We start from the raw sequence: 23,043 nt of genomic DNA on the forward strand, positions 1-23,043 counted from the left end.
CATGTCAGGCTGAGTGTGACTCTGGATCCCTGGGTATGGAGTGCAAGTGTGAGACTAATCTCCCACTTCTGTTTACTGAGGCTATTGACAAAGGGCCCTCAATGCCTTTTAATTTCCATGGTAAACATAAGTAGTTCTGTAAAGCGGGATTTTGAATTTGACTTGTAAAATGAGATTTTTCAGAAATACTCTGTAGCTGAGTTGCTCATTTTGATAGGACTTTCCCATAAATTCTTAATTCAGACAAGTTTTAGGTTTTCATTCAATTTTCTAATCACAGTCTGAATGCACCAACAGGTTGTGCAGCCATTTGCCCCCAGCTCCGCTGCTCAAAGCTGCCTATGGTACAGTGTAGCTGTTCCTTCTGGGATTTAGCTTGCATGAAAAAGCATTGTAAGAAACCCCAGTCCTTCACTTGGGGAGTATTATTTTATGGGTTTTTTGGAGTAAAATTTTCTGCTAAAAATCTTTGTCATGAAAGTAACTATAAAAATAAACTTCAGTTTCCAAAATTCTAATAGTCTGTCAAGTATTAAAATTGCGTTTGAAGAGTCCCAGCAACTCTTACTTTTTAATGATACAATTTTTTTTTTAAAATGCTTCAAGGTTGTTGCTATGGAGTACCTAGATCACCTGCAGCTATAGGAATAAGCATCCTGTAATGTATAATGAATGCCGAGGCTCTACTTAGTTTTGCCCAGGGCTTGTTTTGCCTTAAAATGTTGGGGGCTGTTTTGGGGTTGATTGTTTCAGTAACATTTGTGGTAGTTTTAAAGGGTTTAAATACAGTCCAGGGAGAATTCTAGTGCTGTTGTTTTACTTTTTTCTATAGTGAATACCAAACTCTTTTGCATAGTTGATATTCAACTCATCCAAGAACAGTTTTAGCAGAAAAATTACCATTTATAACTTTATAGCTAGGACTGCTGGTAGGCAGGATAATGCAGAATAGACTGATCTGCTCTTCCCCTGAGACACAGGAAAATTAAAATGTTCCCTGTCCACTCCTAGCTTAGATGAGATGCTAACAAGAAGCAGGGAACCCCATACACTGTCAAGTCCCTATTTCAAAGGGAGTAGAACATTTACACTTTTATGAATAGTGCTGAGTGCCAAAGGTATTGGATAAACATACATCATTTCCGTGCAGTTTTTATGAATCATTCTGTAGCATGTATTAATCCCAGATGGTATGGGAACATCGAAATGAATACTGCTGTCTGAACCTTATTGACTTCTGCTGCCCAGAACCACCACAGCCCTTTAACATTCACAGATAAGGTACAGCTCCCTGTCCTCTCTCATCTCCTGAGAGACAGCCTTTCTCCACCCGACAACTTAATGTTAGTTAAGATGCTTCAAAAAAACCACCTTAAGAACCCATTGGCTCCAGGCCTGATGAACAGATTTTGTCAAGCTTTTAGATATTTGAGAATACCATGTTATTTTCATGGACAGATGGACAGTATAAGTACAGTCAGGCATGAGGCACTTGGTTTCTCAAGGCCTTGCTTGCCCACTCAGACAGGTAATTGCTCAGCAAAAGAAGGCCTAGAAACAGAGGTGTGAGTGCTTTTGAAAGCACTTCTTTCACTGAGAGAAGATCACCTAAGCCAAGTTGTTGTTTTGGTTTTTTGGAGCAGCAAAAGGTACCTTAGCTTTGATCATACTTGGGCTGAGTGTCCAATTCGACTCCTGAACTCCACCAGCCAAAATAGTTCAAATCCTGAAACATTCCATTATTTCAAGTAGTTACTACAGTCTTTAAAGTTCAGTGTTTACTGGAGAAAGTAAACAGAGAGGTGCAAAAAAGGGAGCTCTGCTGCTTGATTCACCTTTCCCAAGAGTGGCAATCCTTCTGTGTGAACTTCTGTGGGGATTCAAGAAACCAAATACCTCCAAGCACAGCACCATTACCTCAGTCTAAAGCAAACTAGAGCCAGTTAATTCTGCAGAACTAACTGCTCTGGGAAAACTCAAAGATCAGTGACAGAATGGCTCACAAAGTCAATGGGATGAGGACTAAGCCAAGCTGGAAATAAGCATTAACTCCCAAAATACAGAATCCTATTCACTTGTACCTTTAAACATACAGGATCTCCTAGACAACATCCTTAAAAGAAGTTTGAAAGTCAGTAGGTAAAAGAGGTTTGTGCCTTGGATGATCCCACTGGCATTTTCTCCACATCTCATGTAATGACAAAGTTCAAAGTAGCTTTTTTGGAGCATTGCTTCCAGGTTCTCACACCCTGAATTTTGTGAGCATCTTTACAGAATGCTATGCAGAAGAACCTGAATGCTCCCTACAAAAAGCTGATCATCCTTCACAAAGTTCCAGCTCCTGGCATGCATAATTTTCAGAGACAAGTTTTTTGGGGTTTTTTTTTTGTTTTTTTTGTTTTTTTATTTCTTGTGAAAGGCCATGTCATTCATCAGTATTCTAGGTTAGATTTGTTATATATTTGAGTTACCTGCTCAAGCCACAAGACCCTATTGCTGAAATAAAGGGCAAAAAGAGCACAATAAAGCCATCCAAAATTGCCATTCTCTCATCCATGTCTGAGAAACATACACTAATTTATTTTTTTAATCTGAATAGCATATTTTACTAAGATAATAAAAAACCTAACCTTTTCTCCATTGGCTAGCAATATGTTCTAATAAATAAATTTTTCAATTCTTGTGAAAATCAGACTATTTCACTGTGAAATAAAATAGACATTTTTGACATGTCTTTTGCCATTTAAAACTATTTTACTTTTATGAGAGTCAAGCCACTGTCCCTTAAATCATGCCAGGGGCATGTGAATGATAATGTCAACAGAAGCGATGTCTGAAAAGACTTACATAAAAAAATACACTTGAATTTTACAATTTCTCAAAGCATAAGCTCAAAACTGTAAATAAGTATATAACTATTGTATATTAATCCAACTGAAATTAAAAAAAGGATCAAAATAACCTTCCCAGTTTAGTTATTCTTCACTTTTTGGAAAAAAATATTTCAAGTATGCAATAATAAATCATTAGGTCACATTTTTCTCGTACTGAATGAGATCCACATATGTTTTCAGGGGCTATACATGGTATTTGTAATCCTCAAACTAAGACCCTACTCCAGGTCCCATCCTGCCTTCTACAGAGAGCTCTTCCAGATTTGTAAAACAAATCACATTCTGTCATTTCCCAAGACTTCTTAGTCACCCACAAGAGACTGGAGGAAAAAAAAATTTAAAAATTTAAAAAAAAAAAAAAGCTAAAGAGCAAAAGCAGCTCCATAGCAGAGTGCAAAAAGTAGCAACATAGCAGCAAGCTAGATAAGAAGAGATATTTACAGAGAGGCTGCACTTAATCAAGAGAAAACATTTAATATATACACCAATGTTTTCCAGCTGCCTAAAACCCAGTAATTCCTGCTAACTAGTTTCATACATAATCCCCACAAGGAGTATTTATAAGCTATTTCTTTGGCACAGAACTATTTTAATATTCTTATAGTTTATACCTGACTTACAAGCTAGTTTCTGGTCACTGTGTACTACAAAAGATTTCTCCTTTCCTCTGAGTTGCAGGAAAAAGAGAAGAGCTGCTGTGCATGAGGCCTGGGTACATTTCAGCTGGGGATGTTTCTTTGACAGTAAGAGAAGATGAGAGCACAGACAACCCACAGTACTCCAATGAATTAACATCAGATGACTTTGGTGGCTGTGACAAGAAATAATTTGAATCCGAACCATGTAGAAGGCCTAATTCTGTTCAGGCATAAATTGGAGCAAGTCCACTGAAGCAAATCCAATTTGCTGCAGAGGTATCACAGGATGCACACACTGCAGCTCTGGGCCCTGCAGGGCTCACCAAGGCACACACTGCACATGGACACACAGGCTCTGTTCTCTGGAGAACCCCTGGGGCTATGGGAAAAGGCTCCCCACACCTTTATCCCTGGATTGGCACCACCCATGGTGACAAACACCAATCCCAGCTCACTCTTTCACAGCAGCAACTTCTCTCTGCAAGGACAGCAAGTTACTGCAATAGCCAAAAATTGCCCTGACACATCTCAGAGCTCCTGTTTTAGGATCACTTCTCCAGCACCATAAAGCAAGCTGCAATCCTTCTCCTTGAGATCCTATGTGACACCTGTGCCAGCTCCCCCTGCTCCACTTCCCACCTCCTTCCCAGCCTTCCTCTTCCTAAACCCGTGCATAGGCAGGACTAACAGCAGGTTTTTCATCTTTTTGTTCAATGTTTTCAGCCTCCTGGGACTCAGAGGTGGTGTCAGACCATATGAGCACCTCCACATGCACAGGAGGGAGGAAATCCCTGTGCTCCCAGCCTGAGCAGCCAAGGCAGGGGCAGTTCACACATGGAGCAGTCCTTCCCAGTGCTGCCTCTGTCCTGAATGTCTTTGCCATTCTTGTTCATTCCCTCTGGACATGAGGAGCTGAAGATGTGACCATTACCTTACCACTGCAATAGGACACCTCTACATTTTGGCAAAAACTCAAAGGCAGTTGTGTTGTCAGCTATGTCTGCTGTGACTGCAAAAAGTAATTGCATTTATAATTTGCATATGCAAGTTATTACACAGATTTCATTAATCTGTTCCTAAAAATGCTAAGAAAGTGGGAGAGCTGTTTAAGGATAGATCAAGAGGATCATTTAATAGTTATTTAATAGAGCAATGCATCCATGCTTATTTAACAGTTTCCCCCCAGCCACTGGTACACCATTATCAAATTAAATAACATCTAATCAGGCTATCAGATTATTGTATTCTTTTATGAACCAGCAAGTGCTTAATGGGTTTCATTTTAGAAATAAGGACATTCATATTGCAGGAGATTAATGCTATGAAAAAATATCTATATTAACATCTCTGAGCAATAAGGGATATGAATTAATGGATAGATGACCTAGTTACAAAAATGTGATGCTTTTTAAAAAATTCAATATTAAGTATCTTTAAACCTTGCAATGTTAATACTTTGAATATACTTCAATAAAGAAGCCTTCTGTTATGCAAAATGTGACACATTCTGACACAGAAACACAAGTTTGGTTTTAATTGAAAGGAATCCTGACACCCTCTTCCCAGGAAGGGGGCTTACATGTCCTAATGGAGCTGGCATTCCGAGGCTGGCTGGGCAGTGCCCACTGCTGCCTGCCCAGTCTCAGCCCAGCAGCAGCACCTGCTGATGGCCACAGAGGTGTTTTGACCCCCACAGTTCCTTTGCTCTCCGGGCCCCGCTGCTGAGCAGCTGCTGCTGACCCCAAAAGGAGGAGCTCGAGGGGAGAGAGGGGGCCAGCAGTCCCCAGCACCCCGCAGAGCTCTGAATGCTCCAGTGACAGCCTCTGCAAAGGAAAGGCTGGGGAAAGGATCAGCAGCTGCCTCCAAGCCCTCAGCCAAGCTACAGCAGCTCTATGAGCAGCATCTCCAGTTTCTGTATTGCATATCGAAGCAGTTCTATACTCTTTCAAAGCTGAATTAGGCACAGATTTCATCATTAGTTCCTTCTGAGAATAAGAAAAATGCCCAAATTACATGTCCTCTCATTAATAGTATTTTTCTTTGTCTTATACCACAATTTCTTCTGCTTGCTCAACCAATTATTCCTCCCTTCTCTACCCAGCTCCTACCACTCAACTTCAAAGCAGCCAGTCATTTCCTACATTCCATCACCATGCAATAGAACTGCTTCAGACCAAGATGTTTCAGATTCAAGACACTTAAATCAAGGTTAGACCTTGCAATTTTACAGCAGTAATGCCTCCAGAAATGAAGCTAAGGCCATGTCAACTTCATATTTTTTTAATGCTATGTCTTATTCCAGGATGGAGAATTTTTAGGGAAGCTTGAAGGACTGAGAAAAGAAAAACTAAATGTTTTTAGTAGCTTCCTGTTGTTTGTCTTAAAATGCTATCACAGTGAGTCAGTAGCTCAGACTTGTAAATACTATCCTACCTCATCTCTCTGGTTATTACTCAGCCAAGCCTTTCTAAAATATTTAAGTAATCGTTCTCTCTCTATTAAAACAACAGATGGAATTCCTAACCTTCAATTTTATGTCAGGATTCTGCAGTAATTTATTAACAGCTTGAACTCTGTTCTCTTGAGGGTTTAACCTGATGGTTGAACCCAATTACATTACAGTCCTTTGTTCATCAAGGGACATATGTAATATGATATTAAATATGAAACAACTCGTGCCTGAATAATGTAGTCTTTGTGATACAAATTGATGGAGTGTGGAAGCTCAAATTGCAAGATCATAAACTATTCTTAGTTTTCATTTTATATCACAAAAATTCAGGACTAAGTCCACTGCTGTCAGCTGACTTATTAATGTAGAACTGGCATAAATTAGAGCTGAATCATGGTTTGTCTCTCTCATTATTGTCAAGGCATGCTGAAGTCCTAGTCATGCACTCACAAGCCGGTTTGTGACTCCCAGAATATACACTTAGAGCAGTATGTCTTTCCTCCAGATCATCTCAGTCCCACCAATACAGGCTAGAGGAATCCCCCCACACACAGATCCAGACTGTAATTCCATGCAGCTCAGAGTGTCTCACCACAGCATGGAAACCTCCCACACAGAGTGGGAAATCTGCTTTGCTGTGCAGTTATATTTGCCATTGTAAAATCACTCCTTTTAAGCTAACTTTGGCAGGTTAGTATATTGCTTTTTCCATTATGAGTCTTCCCTTCCTACCCTATTTTTTTCCTTCTTGCATCACGATGCAAGCCTTGAATGTTCATTATTGTGCTTGTCCCACAATTTGCTCCAAGTCCCACACTTTATGGATGGCATGGCATTCCTGAGCTCTTCCATCTGGCTCATGTGCCCCTGCTTTTTACCTAGGTTCCAGACACTTCCAAGGCATTAAAAAAAACAACCCTCTAATTAAGAAGTTAGGCCAATGAACCCCTAATAACCAGGTAAGCTTGTAGGCAGAAAATGTCACTGGCTTATTGATATCTTGCTTATTTTGAGGCCATTTATATGTTCATCCCAAGCCTCAATGCCCAGCTGAAGCATTGCTGTCAAAACAGTTCCCCAGTAACATAGGGGACCAAATATATTCATTTTCATGCTAAGTTTTAATTACAGCAGCAAAAAAAGCATATTTTGAAACATCCAGCACACTGAAATTAGCAGGCTGTCAGCACACTTGGCACAAATAGGAAGGACAAGATGGGTGGAATCACATCTCCCTGAAATACAGAACTCAGAAAACCCACATCTAAAGTGGGAGAGAATCTGTCTATCATCCATGGGGGAGAAAGAAGCACCTCAAAAGTATAAATAACTTGACTGGAGATGTTTCAGAGAGATTATTTGTACTTCAGAAGAATAAAGTCACTCGACTACACAGAGAGTAGCTGGCAGGTCAGGTATGGGCACCTACAGTGTAGGGGCCTAAATAGGGAGCAATTCTGCTCATGGTACTCAAAGGGAACAGTATGTATATTAAATAAAACCACTAGCCCTGATGCTTTAAAACAACATGTCAAAACACCTGACCACAAGGTCCGGCTCAAAAATCATCTTCATTAAAACAGTCCTTATATACCAAGTCTAGAGATGGCCAGGAAGATCAGACCTTTTGCTTTGCCAGATGTCATTCTGCTAGAAAAACTGTATTTGTACTTCTAACTCAGAAAAAATGTAGTTCAAAGGCTGAAATTAAGTTTCCATCCCATGAAGCAGTTTTTCTGCCAACTCTAAAAACTTTAAAACTAAGAATGGATTTTGAAATTATTTCATCAGAGAGCAATAACACTTTCTTTATGGTTCAGTTTACCATGTGTAATTGCCAGTGTTAATCTACACAGAAGTATTCTAAATCCCAGTCCTAAAGAAACTCTAACCTCATCTAGGTTTGTTTTCTGGAACTGAGCAAGAGCAAAGCCCACAGCTGAGTTTTGAAGGAAGTATAGGGAGTTTGAAATCATTACCTTTCATATAGAAGGATCCCTGGTTCTTTTAACTTTTTATAAGCTCATTTACTTGTTTGGATCCTTTAGGTTCTCAAAGCTTGTCATATTTTTAATATATCTTTCTGGTATGAATTTAAAATCCAGTCAAAATGGATGACTGACTCCATCCCAAACCTTTGTGAAGGAGAACTTTGGCTGCCTTGTTCTAAGTGCCTCCATCTACCTGACAACTCCCTTTGCCTGGAAAGAGAAGATTGCTTAGGAAGATTGGCCCCTTCCAGCTGAATCACTGGCATACCCAACAAACAAACAAACCAAACCCAAGCATCTCCTGTCCTTGTTCATACATTTTAATACAACGAACCTTTTTCCCCATCTGTAAAGCATGAGTCCAGCACCTCTGAAAAGCAGTCAGATGGGTTTTTTTTTTTCATTGCAACTCCTCATGCAGTCCAAGTTGAACTGAGATCAAGTTCTATTTTAATTATCCTATTGTGCTTTTGGTGTTTAAAGAATCATATTTCATGGCAGAGATAGCTGCAGTTCAAAAGCACATACAAATATCTCTTTTTTTGGGTAAGTATCTATCTGCCATGGGTAACAGTAATAATTTTAGATGGATAAGAGAATCATTGGCAAGTCTGCTCCAAGACTGAGGTGTGTAGTCCTAGGTTTCTCCCTTTGTGAATGCATTGCTATTGGAGATAATGATACTGAAGCAAATTGCACCAAGTCTTCAACCATCCCAGTATGAATATTAGATCTGAAATGAAGGCTTTGCTTTTGTGACAGAGCAAATATTATCTCTCTTAAAATTATGTTCCCATCTTGTTACACCAGAGCCTGCCAAGCCCCTGCCCTCCCCAGTTCCCACCATGCTGGTGACACTCTGCTGTGGCCTCTCTCTTCCATCTCTGGGGAAGTTTGAAGCTCCTTGCTCTCCCACACAGGCCCATCCCACCAGAGCACAAGGCTGAACTCCATGCTGGGGGTGACCTGTGCTTTTTAAAGAGCAAGTGAACCAAGACTTTCCAGCTCTCAAAATGCTCACACATTTCAAGACTTAAGGGAGCTGATTTTAGAAGTGTTCCATTAAGTCTTTACTTCATTCACTGCCAAAATCTCTTAAGATTTTCAAGTGTGTCTCATCTCTGCCTTACCTGGCTGTAGGGAGTGCTAGAGCCCCCATGGGACACAGGGTCAGTCAGCTCAGGTGCTCAGTCTCCTGCACTGCATGCACATCAGATGTTTTTCCTCTACTGGGAATTTTTCCCCATCATTCTGAGTAGTGTAATACAGTAACACATTGCATAGTGGAAATGAGAACTTCTTTTAAAATCAAATATCTTTAGTTAGCAACACACAAACCAGAGAGCACCAGGCTTCCCACTTACAAGTCGGTTGCTTAGCACTTAGCAAAGGGATACAAATACTTGCATAATCCAAGATTTCTATGAGTCCAAATCTTGCATATTTAAGCAATGTGCAGAGTCAGGGTTACTAAAAACTCAGCTTTGGAATGCTATCTATTGGACTATAATCAAACATGAATTAATTTGGGCTATTGCTTTTAAATGCTCGTGGGACATTTTTAAAGCACATTCTCTATGGAGGAGGAATAAGTAACATTGTTCATGCTATGAGCAACATAACCTTACAACAGTTCTTAGCTACTACACATTAAACTGGATATGAAAAATCAAGAGGTTCTTCAAAACCTGATTCTTCAGCAACTCTGTCATACAAAGGTGGCACTGTCCCACAGCTGAAGAGGCAGAACCCAGAAACAGAAGGGACGTTCAAAGCTGACACATGAATCCTTTTAAACCCTCAGTGCCTTGGCACAGTGCTGAGCCTGGCCTTGTCCTTCCTCATGCTCACCCCATTAAAGGCAATGAGAGTGAGGTCTTGGAGGAGTTGAAACTGGGCCCTATATGGGGAATTTCACGGAGGTCACACTGGTTAGTAGATGCTTTTAGTTGGTTACAAAAGCAAATAGAGATCTGTTTTCTTCCTAACCCTGATGGGTTTGGGTTTTTGTTTGTTTGGGGTTTTTTTCTGCAGCATAAGAAATAAAGTAACTTATTTCTATTTAATTGGGGGTTTTTTGCTGTTCTCTAATAATAAAAGAAAAAACAAAGGCTATGGATTAATTACAAATGCAGTAGTGCTTCTTAATAACAAATCAGACCTTACCTTAGAGCCTGAGCTCTCTTAAACCAGCAGAGACAAGCAGTGGGGAAGGTAGGACTTGTGCTTCTCAGGAAAACAACAATATTAATTTTACAGTTAAAGATTCCTTCCCTATTTTGCTGTTATACAATACTATTTCTGTGCAAAACTGGTTGGTTTGGGTTTCTTCGTATACACAGCAAGAGAGCTCGTGATGCACACTACCCTGGAGCATTACCTCAAGCAAAAAAACTCTTCTGTATCAAGCTGGCAGCACGCACATGAAATTCATATGAAATTCATACTCTACTGGCAAATACTGATCCCTCTGAGCAAGGGCTAAGTGAATTTCACTGATCCAATCAGGCAGGTGGCTTATCATCCTGTGTGCAATGAGGAAAGGGAGCAGGGCTCTCTAGAAACAAGGATCCAGAATAGGCTAGAGAGAAAGGACACCTGACAGTCCCAGCTTCATCTGTTTATTCAGCTGCTGTGTAAAGCTCTTGCCACACATGGGTAGAACTCAGGGAAGAGGCATATGCCAGATCCTAGACTCACAAATTAAGTACAGGAGCAACTGAGAAAGCATGAATAGAGCTGCCACAAAAAGAATAAAAGGACTCTAGACCCCAAACAAAGCTCTTCATCCCAAGAGTGACTCTGGGTCTCTGAAGAGTAGAGTAAAAAAAACCCTTCAAATTTCTTGTTATAGTTTGACTAAACTAAAAAAACAGAAAGTACAAGAGCAGTGCTTTGCTTTATTAGATGATTCCCAGGCACAAGCAATAAAAGTTAATGTTAATACTGATCAAGTTAGGTGACATGAAGATGATTGTTTATAGTGCTCTGCTAAGTCATAAACAAGCACTCAAAAGAAGTTGCACTCAACAGCCTGCAGTGCACATACAGCCTTTGTCTGGTGTTTGGCACAGGGCTGGGTGAAGAGAGCTACAGAAAAGGCTCTGTGCTCGTTTTTCTAGCTCCTAAGGCTTCAAAAGTGACATCCCCACTAAAATGAGCTATGTGAAAACAGCATGACTGTCGATAATTTCATCATCACCATGTCATCAGCAAATACCTGATAATTATCTCAAGGCAACCGTTCTTAATTACTCATTATTTTAAAGCACAGAAATGTTAGGGGAAGAATTACTCCAAAGTAAAAGCAGCCCAAAATGGGGACCAGAAGCTGTGTCCCACTGCTGACAGGATCAGTGTTCCATACCCCCCAGGTGTGAGGCACAGCTCCCTCAGAGCTCAGTTCAGATCCGTGCCAGCCACAGTCAGCAGCACCTCATACATAACAATCAGTCTGCTTCAAGCATCATTCAAGATATTTTTCTTCTTTTCCAGTGTCAGCAGAGATAAACTGCTTGAATAAGGGCAGCAGAGCTACAGCAAGGGAAAAGCAGTCTTGCAAGGAAGTTAAACCCAGTGAAAAGAGAGCTAATTCCCTGCAACTGCTGAGGGTACCCACATGTTCAATGCAGAAAGTTACCTATAGTGTTGAAGAAAACTTATTCCATCAAAACTTACCACTGGAGGCAGCAGCTGAGAAAAAGGTTTGGCTTTTTGCTGAGATGAAAGTCCTCATGCTTGGTATTTTTACCTGGATTTACCAGATTCTTTTGCTTAAAGGCAAAAAGCATGCATGGGGCGGTTGTAGACTGCCATTACACCTGTTGCAGGAGAAGGCAGCTCAGTTCAACTGGTTATTTATGATAATTTTACAATACTTTACTCCCAAAACCTTCTCTCCTGAAATAAACCCACCAACACACATATTCTACTCCTCCAAATGTGATTAAAAAGAAGTCCACTAACCAAAAACAGCCTTAGTAGTAGAAATCTTGACATGGCTCCTTTAGGATGACACCAGAGATCATAGAGCTAAGACACAGAGGGCCCCCTGGGCTGAGCTTAAATAGAGCCCTGGGCCCAGGGGCAGGGTGTGGGAGGGTGCCCAGGTGGGGCTGTTCAGGGCATGAAGGCTTTAGTGGTTCCCTGGGGGACCAGGCAATCAGTCCTACTCCTTTTAGCTGCCAAACATCCTTTATATCATCTTCCTTGGGTTCAGGGGGAAGATGCATATTTGTCCCATATATACCCACATAGAATAATCCCCCAGAGCACTTTCTCCAGCTCTGCCTATCATTGAAATCAGCCAATACACCTGCATTCTGTCCTGTAGGAAAGCCTTTGCTATCTTGCCCAGTCAGTGACTTCATCCAAATAATTGGAGGTTTCTGCCATATGTGAGGTGCCATATGTGTGGTATGGAATAAGAACAACATGGTAGAAATCCCTTTTTTTACTGGAGCTTTCAGCAGAACTATCACCCCTTGGTAAAAATATATTTCTTGGTGTCCTTAGGTCACAGTAGAGACAGGTAACAAAGCCTTCAGTCTGAAGGTGTGTTAGGATACTCCCACCTCCTGCCTTCAGGGATGGAAAGGAACCATGGACAAGCATATAGGCAATCTCTACAGGCAGCAGCAGAGAGGCTTCAACCAACCGATTCTAGATCACGTGAATTATGTGTCTACTGTCTGCACTTCTAAATGGTCTTTCCAGCTTGGCAGAAATCAGTCCTGACAGAATCCCCCCCTATCACAAAAACAAGTGTGTGGGGTTTTGTCTGCCTGTGTATTATGTGAATGCTGGTTTATGCTGATTGCTACCTCAGGTCACAGATAAAGAAAATAAAAATTCAATGCTAGTTTGAAGTAGACTGAATTATGCTGATTTTAGCTTTTTTTAAATTATTATTAGTTTTGAATAATTACCTTAACTCTTTTGTTCTAGGAAAGACAGAAAAACCTAAGTGCTCTATCTTTTCCTTATTGGAGATAAAACTACATGATAACTCTAAGTCTTCTACAAGTACCCTCAAATATTTGTGTCCTCATTTATAATCCTTAAATAACAGCTTTAGAAGGTTTTTTTTTTTCCTGTGAGAGAGCATAATCTTCATCCAACTTGCAGAGGAAAGAGACTCTCTTCTCAAGTGGAACCCTTAACATTCCTATATGCCTTGTACAAACAAAATTGCCAATTGAAATGCCAGTGGTAGTTCTTGCAATGAACTCCCACCATATGTGCTAGAGAAAAAGCAATGAATCATAGAGGGAAACAGAGGCTAAAGCAAAGCAACCCTTTCCCATTAAATGCTACCATATCCAGCATTTCAATTAGCTAATATTGATACTATAATTTTGTATGTTGGTGATTGCACGTGCAATACATAACAGCAAATTACTGCAATCACCAACTGTTGAACAAGTGCTTCTGACTCACCAGCTACTCTTTGATCTTAAAATTGTAGTTTCCTATTAACAGTTAAGTACCATAAATGTACATTAATATAAATGAGGAAGGAGGTAAGTTTACAAAACACAAGAAAAAATAAGTCAAGGGAAAAGGCACAGCAGTGAGTAATCATGTATGTAATGGCAGTCTCACTACTATGCTCTTTCCTTTCCTTGCTAGCTCACTGTAAAAATTCTCCTACTGCTAAGGAGAATTCAACACTAAAACAATCCCTCACACCCCTCAGCATTTCAGACTGCTTCCCTTCCCCAGTTTCCTTGACCTCAAAGTGCTCTGTGTAGGCACTGGACATTGTTATCTTTCATGAGGAGCTGTGTAGAGGATTTATATTGATAGAGCCTGAGATGATATTCAAGACTTAATTCTCATTTTTGCTAAGATTGCCTTACATCATGATAGAGTAAGGCAATGTCAGCAGGCATCATGTTCTTATAGCTGGGTAGCTGCCTGGTTTTGCTCTGGTTAAGAATGCAGTTGTGATGAGGGGAACACCAGGAGATAGCAGAGATAATCTTAAATAAAGCTAAATTGCATATTGTCTGCACACTCATTAATTACCTTGTTGTTACTGTGCTCAGATGTCACAATGGCACACACCATGCAGTAGTACATGCTCCATTTAATGTTATAATGTCTTTTCTAATATATCAGTGCATAGAAATTAAAAGGCTGTTTTCCTTTCTGGGTTTAAAAATACCTGACATTGCTATCTCACAACTGACTATATTATCTAGCGCAGACAGCTGAGAATGTGAGAAGGTTCACTAGAAAGCATTTCACAAAAATTTCTAATTCTCTTCAAAGAAAGATTAGTCCATACAAAAATGCGGAGTCTATTAAAAGATGCTCAATAAGATACATTGCATGTTCTCCAAATGTCTGTCACAGATGGCTTTCTGTCTGTAATTGTGATTTGAAAAAAAATACTGATTTGTGTTCCACTGAACACAGGAAAAATACAGAAGGAAATTAGAGCCAGCCACTAGAAAGGAACAGACTCCACCAAGTAAATTGCAAAGCTGTAGGAAGAGCTCTTATTACTCAGGGTTGAAATTCTCCTAACATCCAGAGAAGAGGGCTGAATGATGTGCAACATGTCAACATGTCCTTATTTAGGGACTGCTGCCTTGGACAAGCTGCCAAACAAGGGAAAAGCAACTGGACTATGAGAAAAGTAGGTAAAAATGTGTAGTGCTTTGGCTCAGAAGTCACATGTATGGAAAGCCCATAAACATGCACTAGTCACAGCAAAACACTGCACACCTCGTGCCTGAGTAACCCCTGCCATGGGCACTGAGAAATCGCAGCATCCCAGGCTTCTGTTCAAGGGGTTTACTAAACCTGGGGCTGTTCACTGCTCTCACAACTGCCAGCTCTCTGGGTTGTGGGTGGAGGTACCAAGAGGCAAAGCAAGATGTGTTCCCATGAATGTGCCCTACCAGAGACTCTGCAGAGGATGCTCTTTTTGACAGGCCACGCACATTCCCATTGCTCCCAAAGGTGCTGCAAAGGTGGCACGTTCTGCTGCATGTCTAAGGAAGCTCAGCTTTTTAAAGACTTAATTCCACACAATTTTCTTGAAAATGCCCATCATCTTGGAGGACTCAGTAGACTGCAAAAGAAAGTTTATTCTCTTATATTCTTCAGACATACAGGGTTATATGACCTTTTGTATGGGCCCCTTTCCTGTGCCCTAAAAACTATCTCAGCATGTGCAGCAACAAAAACCTAATGGAATATATGGCCATGTGAGAATAGGCTCCAGCAACACCATTGCACTGAAATTAAGAGCTCAGATTCTTATCACAACACTCCTTTCTGAATTTCTCCACTGAAACTGATTTAAAATCCTTGTTATCAAAGCACTCTCCTCCATGAGATTTTTTCCAATTGCAGCTAAGGCCTGTGACAGAGCATTCTGCCTTCCCACCTTTGGGGCTGCCTGTGCAACAACTGAAGTCAGCACCAGTCAGTCAGAGCCTGCTCTGTATATCCAGAACATGGTTAGCAGTTATTCTCTGAAAATAAGCAATTTGCTCACTCCTCCAGACACTTGTGGACAAATAAGGACTACATCTGCTGAGTGTTTTGAACTATTTCATAAAGTAGAGGTTTGATGGCTTGGAACAAATGAAGAAAGCTGGCTCCTCATTTTTATACTATTTTTTTCATTGGAAAATGAGAATTTATCAAACTGCTACTGAAGTTGAATCCTACCAAGATGATGGAACTGGGACCAACATCTGCAAAAGTGGGTTTAGTTTTACTGCATTCATGCATATTACATGCATATTAACTGAAATATATAACTCACACACTTATAAAATAGGCTACTCAGCTGGAAAACCAATGTCTTTTCAGCTCGTGGCATTTTAGTATGTACAGATTTTCTTAAATCATTATTTGTTGTTATGGTCAGAACTGCTAAACAGCATAATCCACCAACTCATTCTGTAAGCACAAAACAAGCAGTTGTTGTTCAGCACTCCATCAACACCCCCTCTACCAGATGCCTTCTCAATCTTCTCTTCATCATCCAAACTCAGCTGCTTCTCCTGAATACCATTTTTCCAAATAAATCCCAATAATATAGTGTACAAGGTATAGATTTTCAGTTAGTTGAGATCTCTGTGGCTGTTGAGAACTAGATGTGTGCACTGAAGTCAGGTACAGGAGTTCCAGCTGCCAAACAAGGGGAAAGCAACTGGACTATGAGAAAAGTAGGTAAAAATGTGTAGTGCTTTGGCTCAGAAGTGCCCCTGCACCGCAGGGCACAGGGAACTCCTGTGGGGCTGCAGCTTTGAAGAGTTGGGTCACATCTTCCACTGCAGCATTTACATCAGCAAGGTTACTGGGTGCTTAAGGGCAACCTGTACAGTCATTTAGAAATTAAGATGTTAATGTCAGGTGAATTAAGATTGCACCACTGAGTTAAATGTTGATTTCCCTGATTATTTTCCTAGAGCCTACTTTTAAGGACACAAATTCATGGAATGTGACATCAGGTGGAAGATTCATGATTTATATAAATTATGAACTAGAGTGATGGTGCAAACATCAAGCAAGTAAAGACAGTGCTAGGAAAGAAAATAAGCTTTCAGATTGGGCACAATATTGTACACATTTTTGGATCCTGCAAGGCACCACACAGAACAGTACATAAATTTATAAATAAAAAGAAATGCTAGAAACCAATTTGATGCAGCCACTCAATCATAAAGAGAATTATTTAGATGTATTCACTGCTGCTGAATAATATACTTTTCATAAATTTTTATGTGTAGTCAGTATCTCACTATCAGTAAAGCTGCATTGTTTTCAACTCCTTAGAACTGGTATAATTTACTAAATTAAGCTCCTATTTTTCAGACTCCTCTTTGCTTTAAGGTACATGCTTTGCAAAAATTTAGCCAAGAAAGATATAGCCTTTACATATACATACACATGCACATGCAAGTTTATATAAGGCTGAAAAAATAAGTAATTTGTTATGTTCATGTTAGTAGTTCTGAGGACTTCAAGCAGCACTTGTGTCCCCTCCTCTGGAGCAGTTGTACACTTGGCAGGGAGATTCTGTGCTAGGAGCTCTGTGTGTTGGCAATAAGACTTTTGCCAAATATGTGAAAATGTATCCTAATTTAACCAAGTCATAAACCATAACAAGCCATGCCCTGCAAGTGCCCATGAGTCCTGTTGTACCTGCTGGTTACGTGCAGCGACATTCTCTGATTTTTCCAGTGGAAATGCTCAGATTCAGGGTAAAGCACGATTTTATTTGCAGATTTTCTTCTGGACTTTTCTTGGGTCTTCCTAGGCTGTCTGGGTCTGGAATCAGTGAAAGAAGCCTTTTCTCTGGTGCTGTCTGTACTTCCTGCTGGCCTTAGAGCTTGTGGGAGAGAAAAGCGTCTGATTTACACACAGAACCAGAAAGGGTTGAACTTTAGTGGGAGAGAACAGAGGGTAGACTTCAACCGAGGCAACAAACTGCCACTCAGCATGGAGGAGGAATAAAGGGACATCTGAGGAGCAGCTGTGTTCCCGAAGAACCATCAAGTCTGGGAAGGCAAAGAAACATAAAGGAGGGAGGAGGTAATCACTACATCGGAATGGGCAACAGGAAAGGAACCAGAAAGGGAGTTGGGTCACCTTGAGTCCACGACTTCACAGAAAGGTCAAAATCCATGTAGGTAACTAGAAAAGGCGGAACAAAAGTTTGGTGACAAAGAGTCCAGCTGCAGGGCTTCAATCCCACCGAGGCGCCTGAGGCGCTCTGTTCCTGCTCTGGGCTTTTGGAGATGCTTGTCTGTGGTGAAACTCGTGGTGTTGAGACTGAGAAACCTGGGACAAGGAAATGCTTCATCACAGGCATTACGGTTGGGAATGGGACTGAGACAAAAGGCCTGAGAAGGAGATCTGGAAGGTGAGAGTGTATCTCCTGAGAAACACCATGTGCAGTCTGGGATTGTGCTGAAAACTGACACTGGACTCACAGAACAACTAGATTAAGGAGGCAGATATGGGAAAAGAGAAACTGTGTGACTGTACAGTTTAAAGGGATACCGAAATATACCAAAGCACAAATTAAGTTTGCACTGACACTGATTTCAGGCAGACCCCGACTAGGGAGTCCTTGCTAGCAGTGGCTCGAGATGTGTGGCATTTGGATCCCAGGGACGCACAGCTACCTTAGACACCCCATCACTAAAATGTACACGACACTCCTAAGCACGGCCACCGGCCCCCGACAGAGGGGCCACAGATGGGCCTGGGCTGGGGCTCCGTCACTCTCGCTCCGGGGCGCTGCTTCCCTCGGGAGCAGCAGCGGGGCGGACGGGAGCTGCGGCTGGGGATGGCGCCGGCGGGACAGACACGGGCTGCCACCGGCCCGCCTGTGCCCAGCCGGAGATATCCACAGCGGCCCGCCTGTGCCCAGCCGGAGATATCCACACCGGCACCTCCAGGCCTCCGCGGGAGCCGCCGGCGCGGCTCGAAGAAGGGGCCGACCCGCAAACTGTGCCCGGGGCGCTTCCCCGAGCCGCGGCCGGGGGCAGCCGCTCACCTCCGACACGGAACGCATCATTTGCAATTAGCGGTTTGATGTGATACGGGAGCGCATGGTTTGCATTACGGAAGAAATGACCTGATAATCGCCCGGCAGCAGCTTGCAGATGTGCTAAGTGACTCCGGTCCCGCTCCCCGGTGGCATCTCCCGCTCCCCGGCGCCTTCGATGCTCCCCTGCGCGCAGCAGTGGCTCGGTGGCCCCGGGCTGGGCACCGCAGGGCACCTTAGAGCGCGAGGTTGGAGGGATAAACATTGCTTTTGATCAAGGAAAAAGCAGTAAAAAGAGTCAAATACTTTCTGGTATAAAAGTATTTCTGCCTGAAATGTTTTACAAGTAAAATTCGAGGAGCTGAAATTTGGAAAGAGAAGAGGAACTAGTGTTAGCGGGGGGACAAGGTCCCAAGTTAAAGGGGTGGGAATGTCCTGTGGTTCCCGGCGAAACGAGCGCTGCTGTGGCCGCCCCACAGCCCCGCTGCCCCCCGGGCCCACGGGCCGTCCCCGTCCCGCCGCACCGACGGCTCGGGCTCGCCGGGGCACTGCGAGGTGTCCTCAGGGGACGGGGGCAACGGCGAGGCTGTGGCTGCACTCAAACGTTACCTTAGAGCTGCCGCAATCGCTTCTGTAACCTGTCCCCATCCACCGATTTGCCAAGTCTTTGTGAATACCAGACTATATCTGTATAAACGCATTTAATCACGAATCACCAAACAAGCGTGTTTCGTTTAAGCGCTTACAAGAGGACAAAATCAAACTCGCTTGCAATATGAAACCTGAAAGAGCTGAAGGCTCCAGAGAGCCGAGGTTGGTTGCTTTTGCTTTCAGGCTGGCCAGCAGAGCGCAGTGGATGCAGTTTCTGGGGCTGTGGTGCTCTCCGAAGTTGCCCGCTTGCAGAGGGGTGACTTCTGCGGCTCTGCGTGCAGACACGTGAGTAAGAAACCTCTCGGCATCAGCTTATGTGTTGTCTCCGCGACTTAGTAAAATTATTTATGCTGGGGTAGTAAGAGTTGGCAACCCATCTTATGTGTTTTACCGTGACTTTAAATGAGTCAAGGACGTTTTAAGTCCAGGGAAGATCGCTAACAGATTTTCTTGGTTAAAATATTGCAGCATTTCCCATTATCGTTATCTCCTGGAAATAGCATAAAGAGCACTACACAGCAACTATGTAATTGACTGTCGTTTTATAGAAGTTCTATTTCCCTTGGCAAGTCCATCACGTTTGGGAAGAGAACCCGTGCCAGAATGCCTGTTTCCTTCCAGCTTTCATTATAAAAAAAAAAAAAAAAGGTGAAAAAAACGCCAAAAAACAAACCACATCCCCCCCCGCCCCCCCCCCCCAAAAAAAAAGAACCGGAAAAAAAACCCACACCACCACGCCAAATCAACAACAAGATGACAAGATACAAGGGACCAAGATTCGTTGTGTCCAATGTAGTTCAGCTTTTCAGCACTGTGTTTCAAACTTGAGGAACAATGTTTTGTGATAGAGTAGAGTAGTTATGGGATAGAAAAGTGGCAGAGGATGCTGGACTCGGTGGAAGAGTGGATTATATTCATGAAGCAACAGGATCTGGTACTCCAGCTAATGAGAAATGGCAGCTTGTATTTTGTACATCCGAGAAAGAGGCCTCCTGAGGGAGCAAACAGTGAGAGTTGTGCTGCTTTCACAAGACCGAGGCCACAATAACCCAGTGGCCAAGCTCTGTTCCTCCTCCAGGGTGTGCCTGAACCTTCACCTGGGTACCACATGAGGTGTGGTATCTATGGCTATACCACGGTACATTTAACCTGCAGATCACACTTGGAAACGGTTGAAAGAGTGGGTGAAAGTATGTGACAGGCAGCTCGAATATGCACGGTTTGGTCCTGGATCCGGTTTTGGGTTTGGCTTTTCAAAGTTTGTGTTGCAGACCGAGTGGCAGCAGTGACTCGATTTTTTGATGAATTCCCCTTTGGTACTTCTCTAAGGAGACTTGTCAGGAGGCAAGGCTTCGGGGAAATATAATTTCAAATGGTTGGGACCAATTTACAGGCAACAGCAAGAGACTGGGATCATCTCGTCCTTCCTCGTGCCCCCAGTGTTGGTCTGTACCCTGAAATGAACAATTTTTGGAGCACTGGTATGCAGAGCATTTTTGCAGTTACACACAAAATAAAGGGATTTAAGAACAAAAGATTGTTCTGGACAGTCAAACTGGAATGAGTTGGAAGGATACATTTAGGAAGTGGTTTCTTGGACACTAATTAGGACCATTTGCTTGGGGTTGCCATTATTATCCTTTAAGACTGGAGGGCACGATAGATCAAATGATTTATATATCATTAACAATTCTTGTTAACCATAAACAGGGTTGGGCTTTTCCATACTGATTACCAAGTAATGCAATAAGGACTTGTTTTATTTATTCTGCAGTGTCCATATGAGCAAGCTAATGTGAAAATGAGTCCAAAAAGAAGCGTTTCCACTATTTTTCACTATTTTTTCTTCTTTTCTTCTTCTTTTCTTCTTCTTTTCTTCTTTTCTTTTCTTTTTTTTTTTTTTAATATAAATGACTATTAGCTTTTTTCATTCTGTGAGAGTGGCTGCGAAACTGAAGCCCATCATCTCTTTGTGGCTTCCACTGCTGAGTTACTGGCATTTGCTGTACCTGATCCTGGTTCCCAGTGAATGTGTTTTAATTGTCATAAACCACAAACTGAACCATATGCTAACGTGTATTTTCAACAGCGCATCAGTGAATCCCTTTCACTTTCTTTTGTGCTACAAGTAACGGGCTACAATCCCATAATACAATTAATTTCCCTTTAAAAGAAACTAAGAAATGAAGCATATGCGATCTGTAAATCCCACAGGTGTATCTAACATTACTTTTGTAAGCAACATGATGGCCAAAAATCGTTGATACCCAGGAGTGTGAACAGTTGAGAGGTGAGGGCAGCCGGGACAGACAGCATTGTGTGTTGTGCTGGGTGTTGTGCGCTGTGTTGCTGTGTGCTGTGGAGTGTGGTGTTTGCTGTGTATTGCTGTGTGCTCTGTGTGCTGTGATGTGTGTTTCTGTGCTCTGCGTTCTCTGTGGTGTGTGTTGCTGTGTTCTGTGTGCTCTCTGTTCTGTGTGCTGTGCTGTGTGTTCTGTGTGCTGTGCTGTGTGTTCTGTGTGCTCTGTGTGGGTGTGTGTTTCTGTGCTGTGTGTTCTGTGTGCTCTGTGTGTGTTTCTGTGCTCTGTGCTGTGTGCTCTGTGTGCTCTGTGTGCTCTGTGTGTGCTGTGAGCACGGCCGGGGCCGGCTGTCGCTCCTCACCGGCACAGGCGGATGCCCGGGCTGGCGGAGCGCTCCAGCCGCGTACCGGGAAAATCCGCCCTTTGGGATAAGCCCATCCCCTTCGGCTGCTCCGGAGGATGCTCCGACGCCTCTGCACGGCGAGCTCGGCCATGCCCAGGCACCAGAGCGGGTCCGGCCGCGGAGCCCTCCCGAGGGGAGGCGGGGAAGCCGCCGCCGGGCCGGGCCGGGCTGCGCGGGTCCGCCGCGGGTCTCCGCGCCCTGCGGCCCCGGGGGATGATCCCGCCGCCCTGGGGCAGGGCCGAAGCGGCTCCCTGACACACTTGCTACCGGATTAAATCCCCGGCACTGAGGTGGGGGATGGGAGAAAGAAAGGCTCCACAGAATCGCCTGGGTTCCTGAATAATTTAAATTCTTTGTATTTGATTGAACATCGGTCTGTTTGGCATCCAAGTTCGTAAAACCTTAGAAAGACAAAAGAATTCGGTTTGCAAACATAATGCGAAGTGTAAAGCACACTGCAGATATTCATGAGCACCCAGGAGGTACTGAGCACTCCTGTACATTCGAGGCCCTTGCCAGGAGCTCCCACATCTTTGTTTCATTAACACGGAGCCCTCCTTTATTTCCTGCTAAAGTCACCGACATCCGGACCGCTGTATTTATTGTCTCGCACGACTTCTCCCACAGATCTTCATTAAGGCTGAATGGCACTCACACAACATGTTCTATCATAGTGTCGATGAATTGCTGCGCCTAGAAAACACTAAATGAATCCCCAGCCCAAAAAGTATTCCTGAGATGAGGCTGGTCCGCTGTCCCCGCGGAGCCCTCTGCCAGCGGGGGAACTGGCAGGCCCTGGTGGCCTTCGGGACATCCCGGTGCCTCGCAGCAGCTCCATGATGGACCTTGGCTGGGAGGGATTTGGGTTACCCAGAGGGAATGAAGTAAATGGAAATAGGAGGGGTTTTTTTGTTTTGTTTTGTTTTGTTTTGTTTTTTTCTTTTTGGTGCTTTCAAATGAAACAGTTTCATTTAGATGGGAAGCTATTGCCAGTTTCCTGGTGTCCCATTTTGATCCCTCCTCAGCTTGGGTTGAACGAAATGTCTTGAAACCTATTAAAAAAAAAAAAAGTAAAAATGCTTGTACAGGCTTCCAGATGCTAAGATTTAGATCATTTGAACGTCAGCGCAGCCTTCTGGTAACAAAAAACATCCAAATGGATTTCATTTGTGTGTTAACATCCGTCAGATGGGAG

The sequence above is a fragment of the Agelaius tricolor genome, unplaced genomic scaffold (genome assembly GCF_023055355.1).
Source record: "Agelaius tricolor isolate 1412-34295 unplaced genomic scaffold, bAgeTri1.0.p SCAF_11, whole genome shotgun sequence".
Classification (NCBI taxonomy): domain Eukaryota; kingdom Metazoa; phylum Chordata; class Aves; order Passeriformes; family Icteridae; genus Agelaius; species Agelaius tricolor.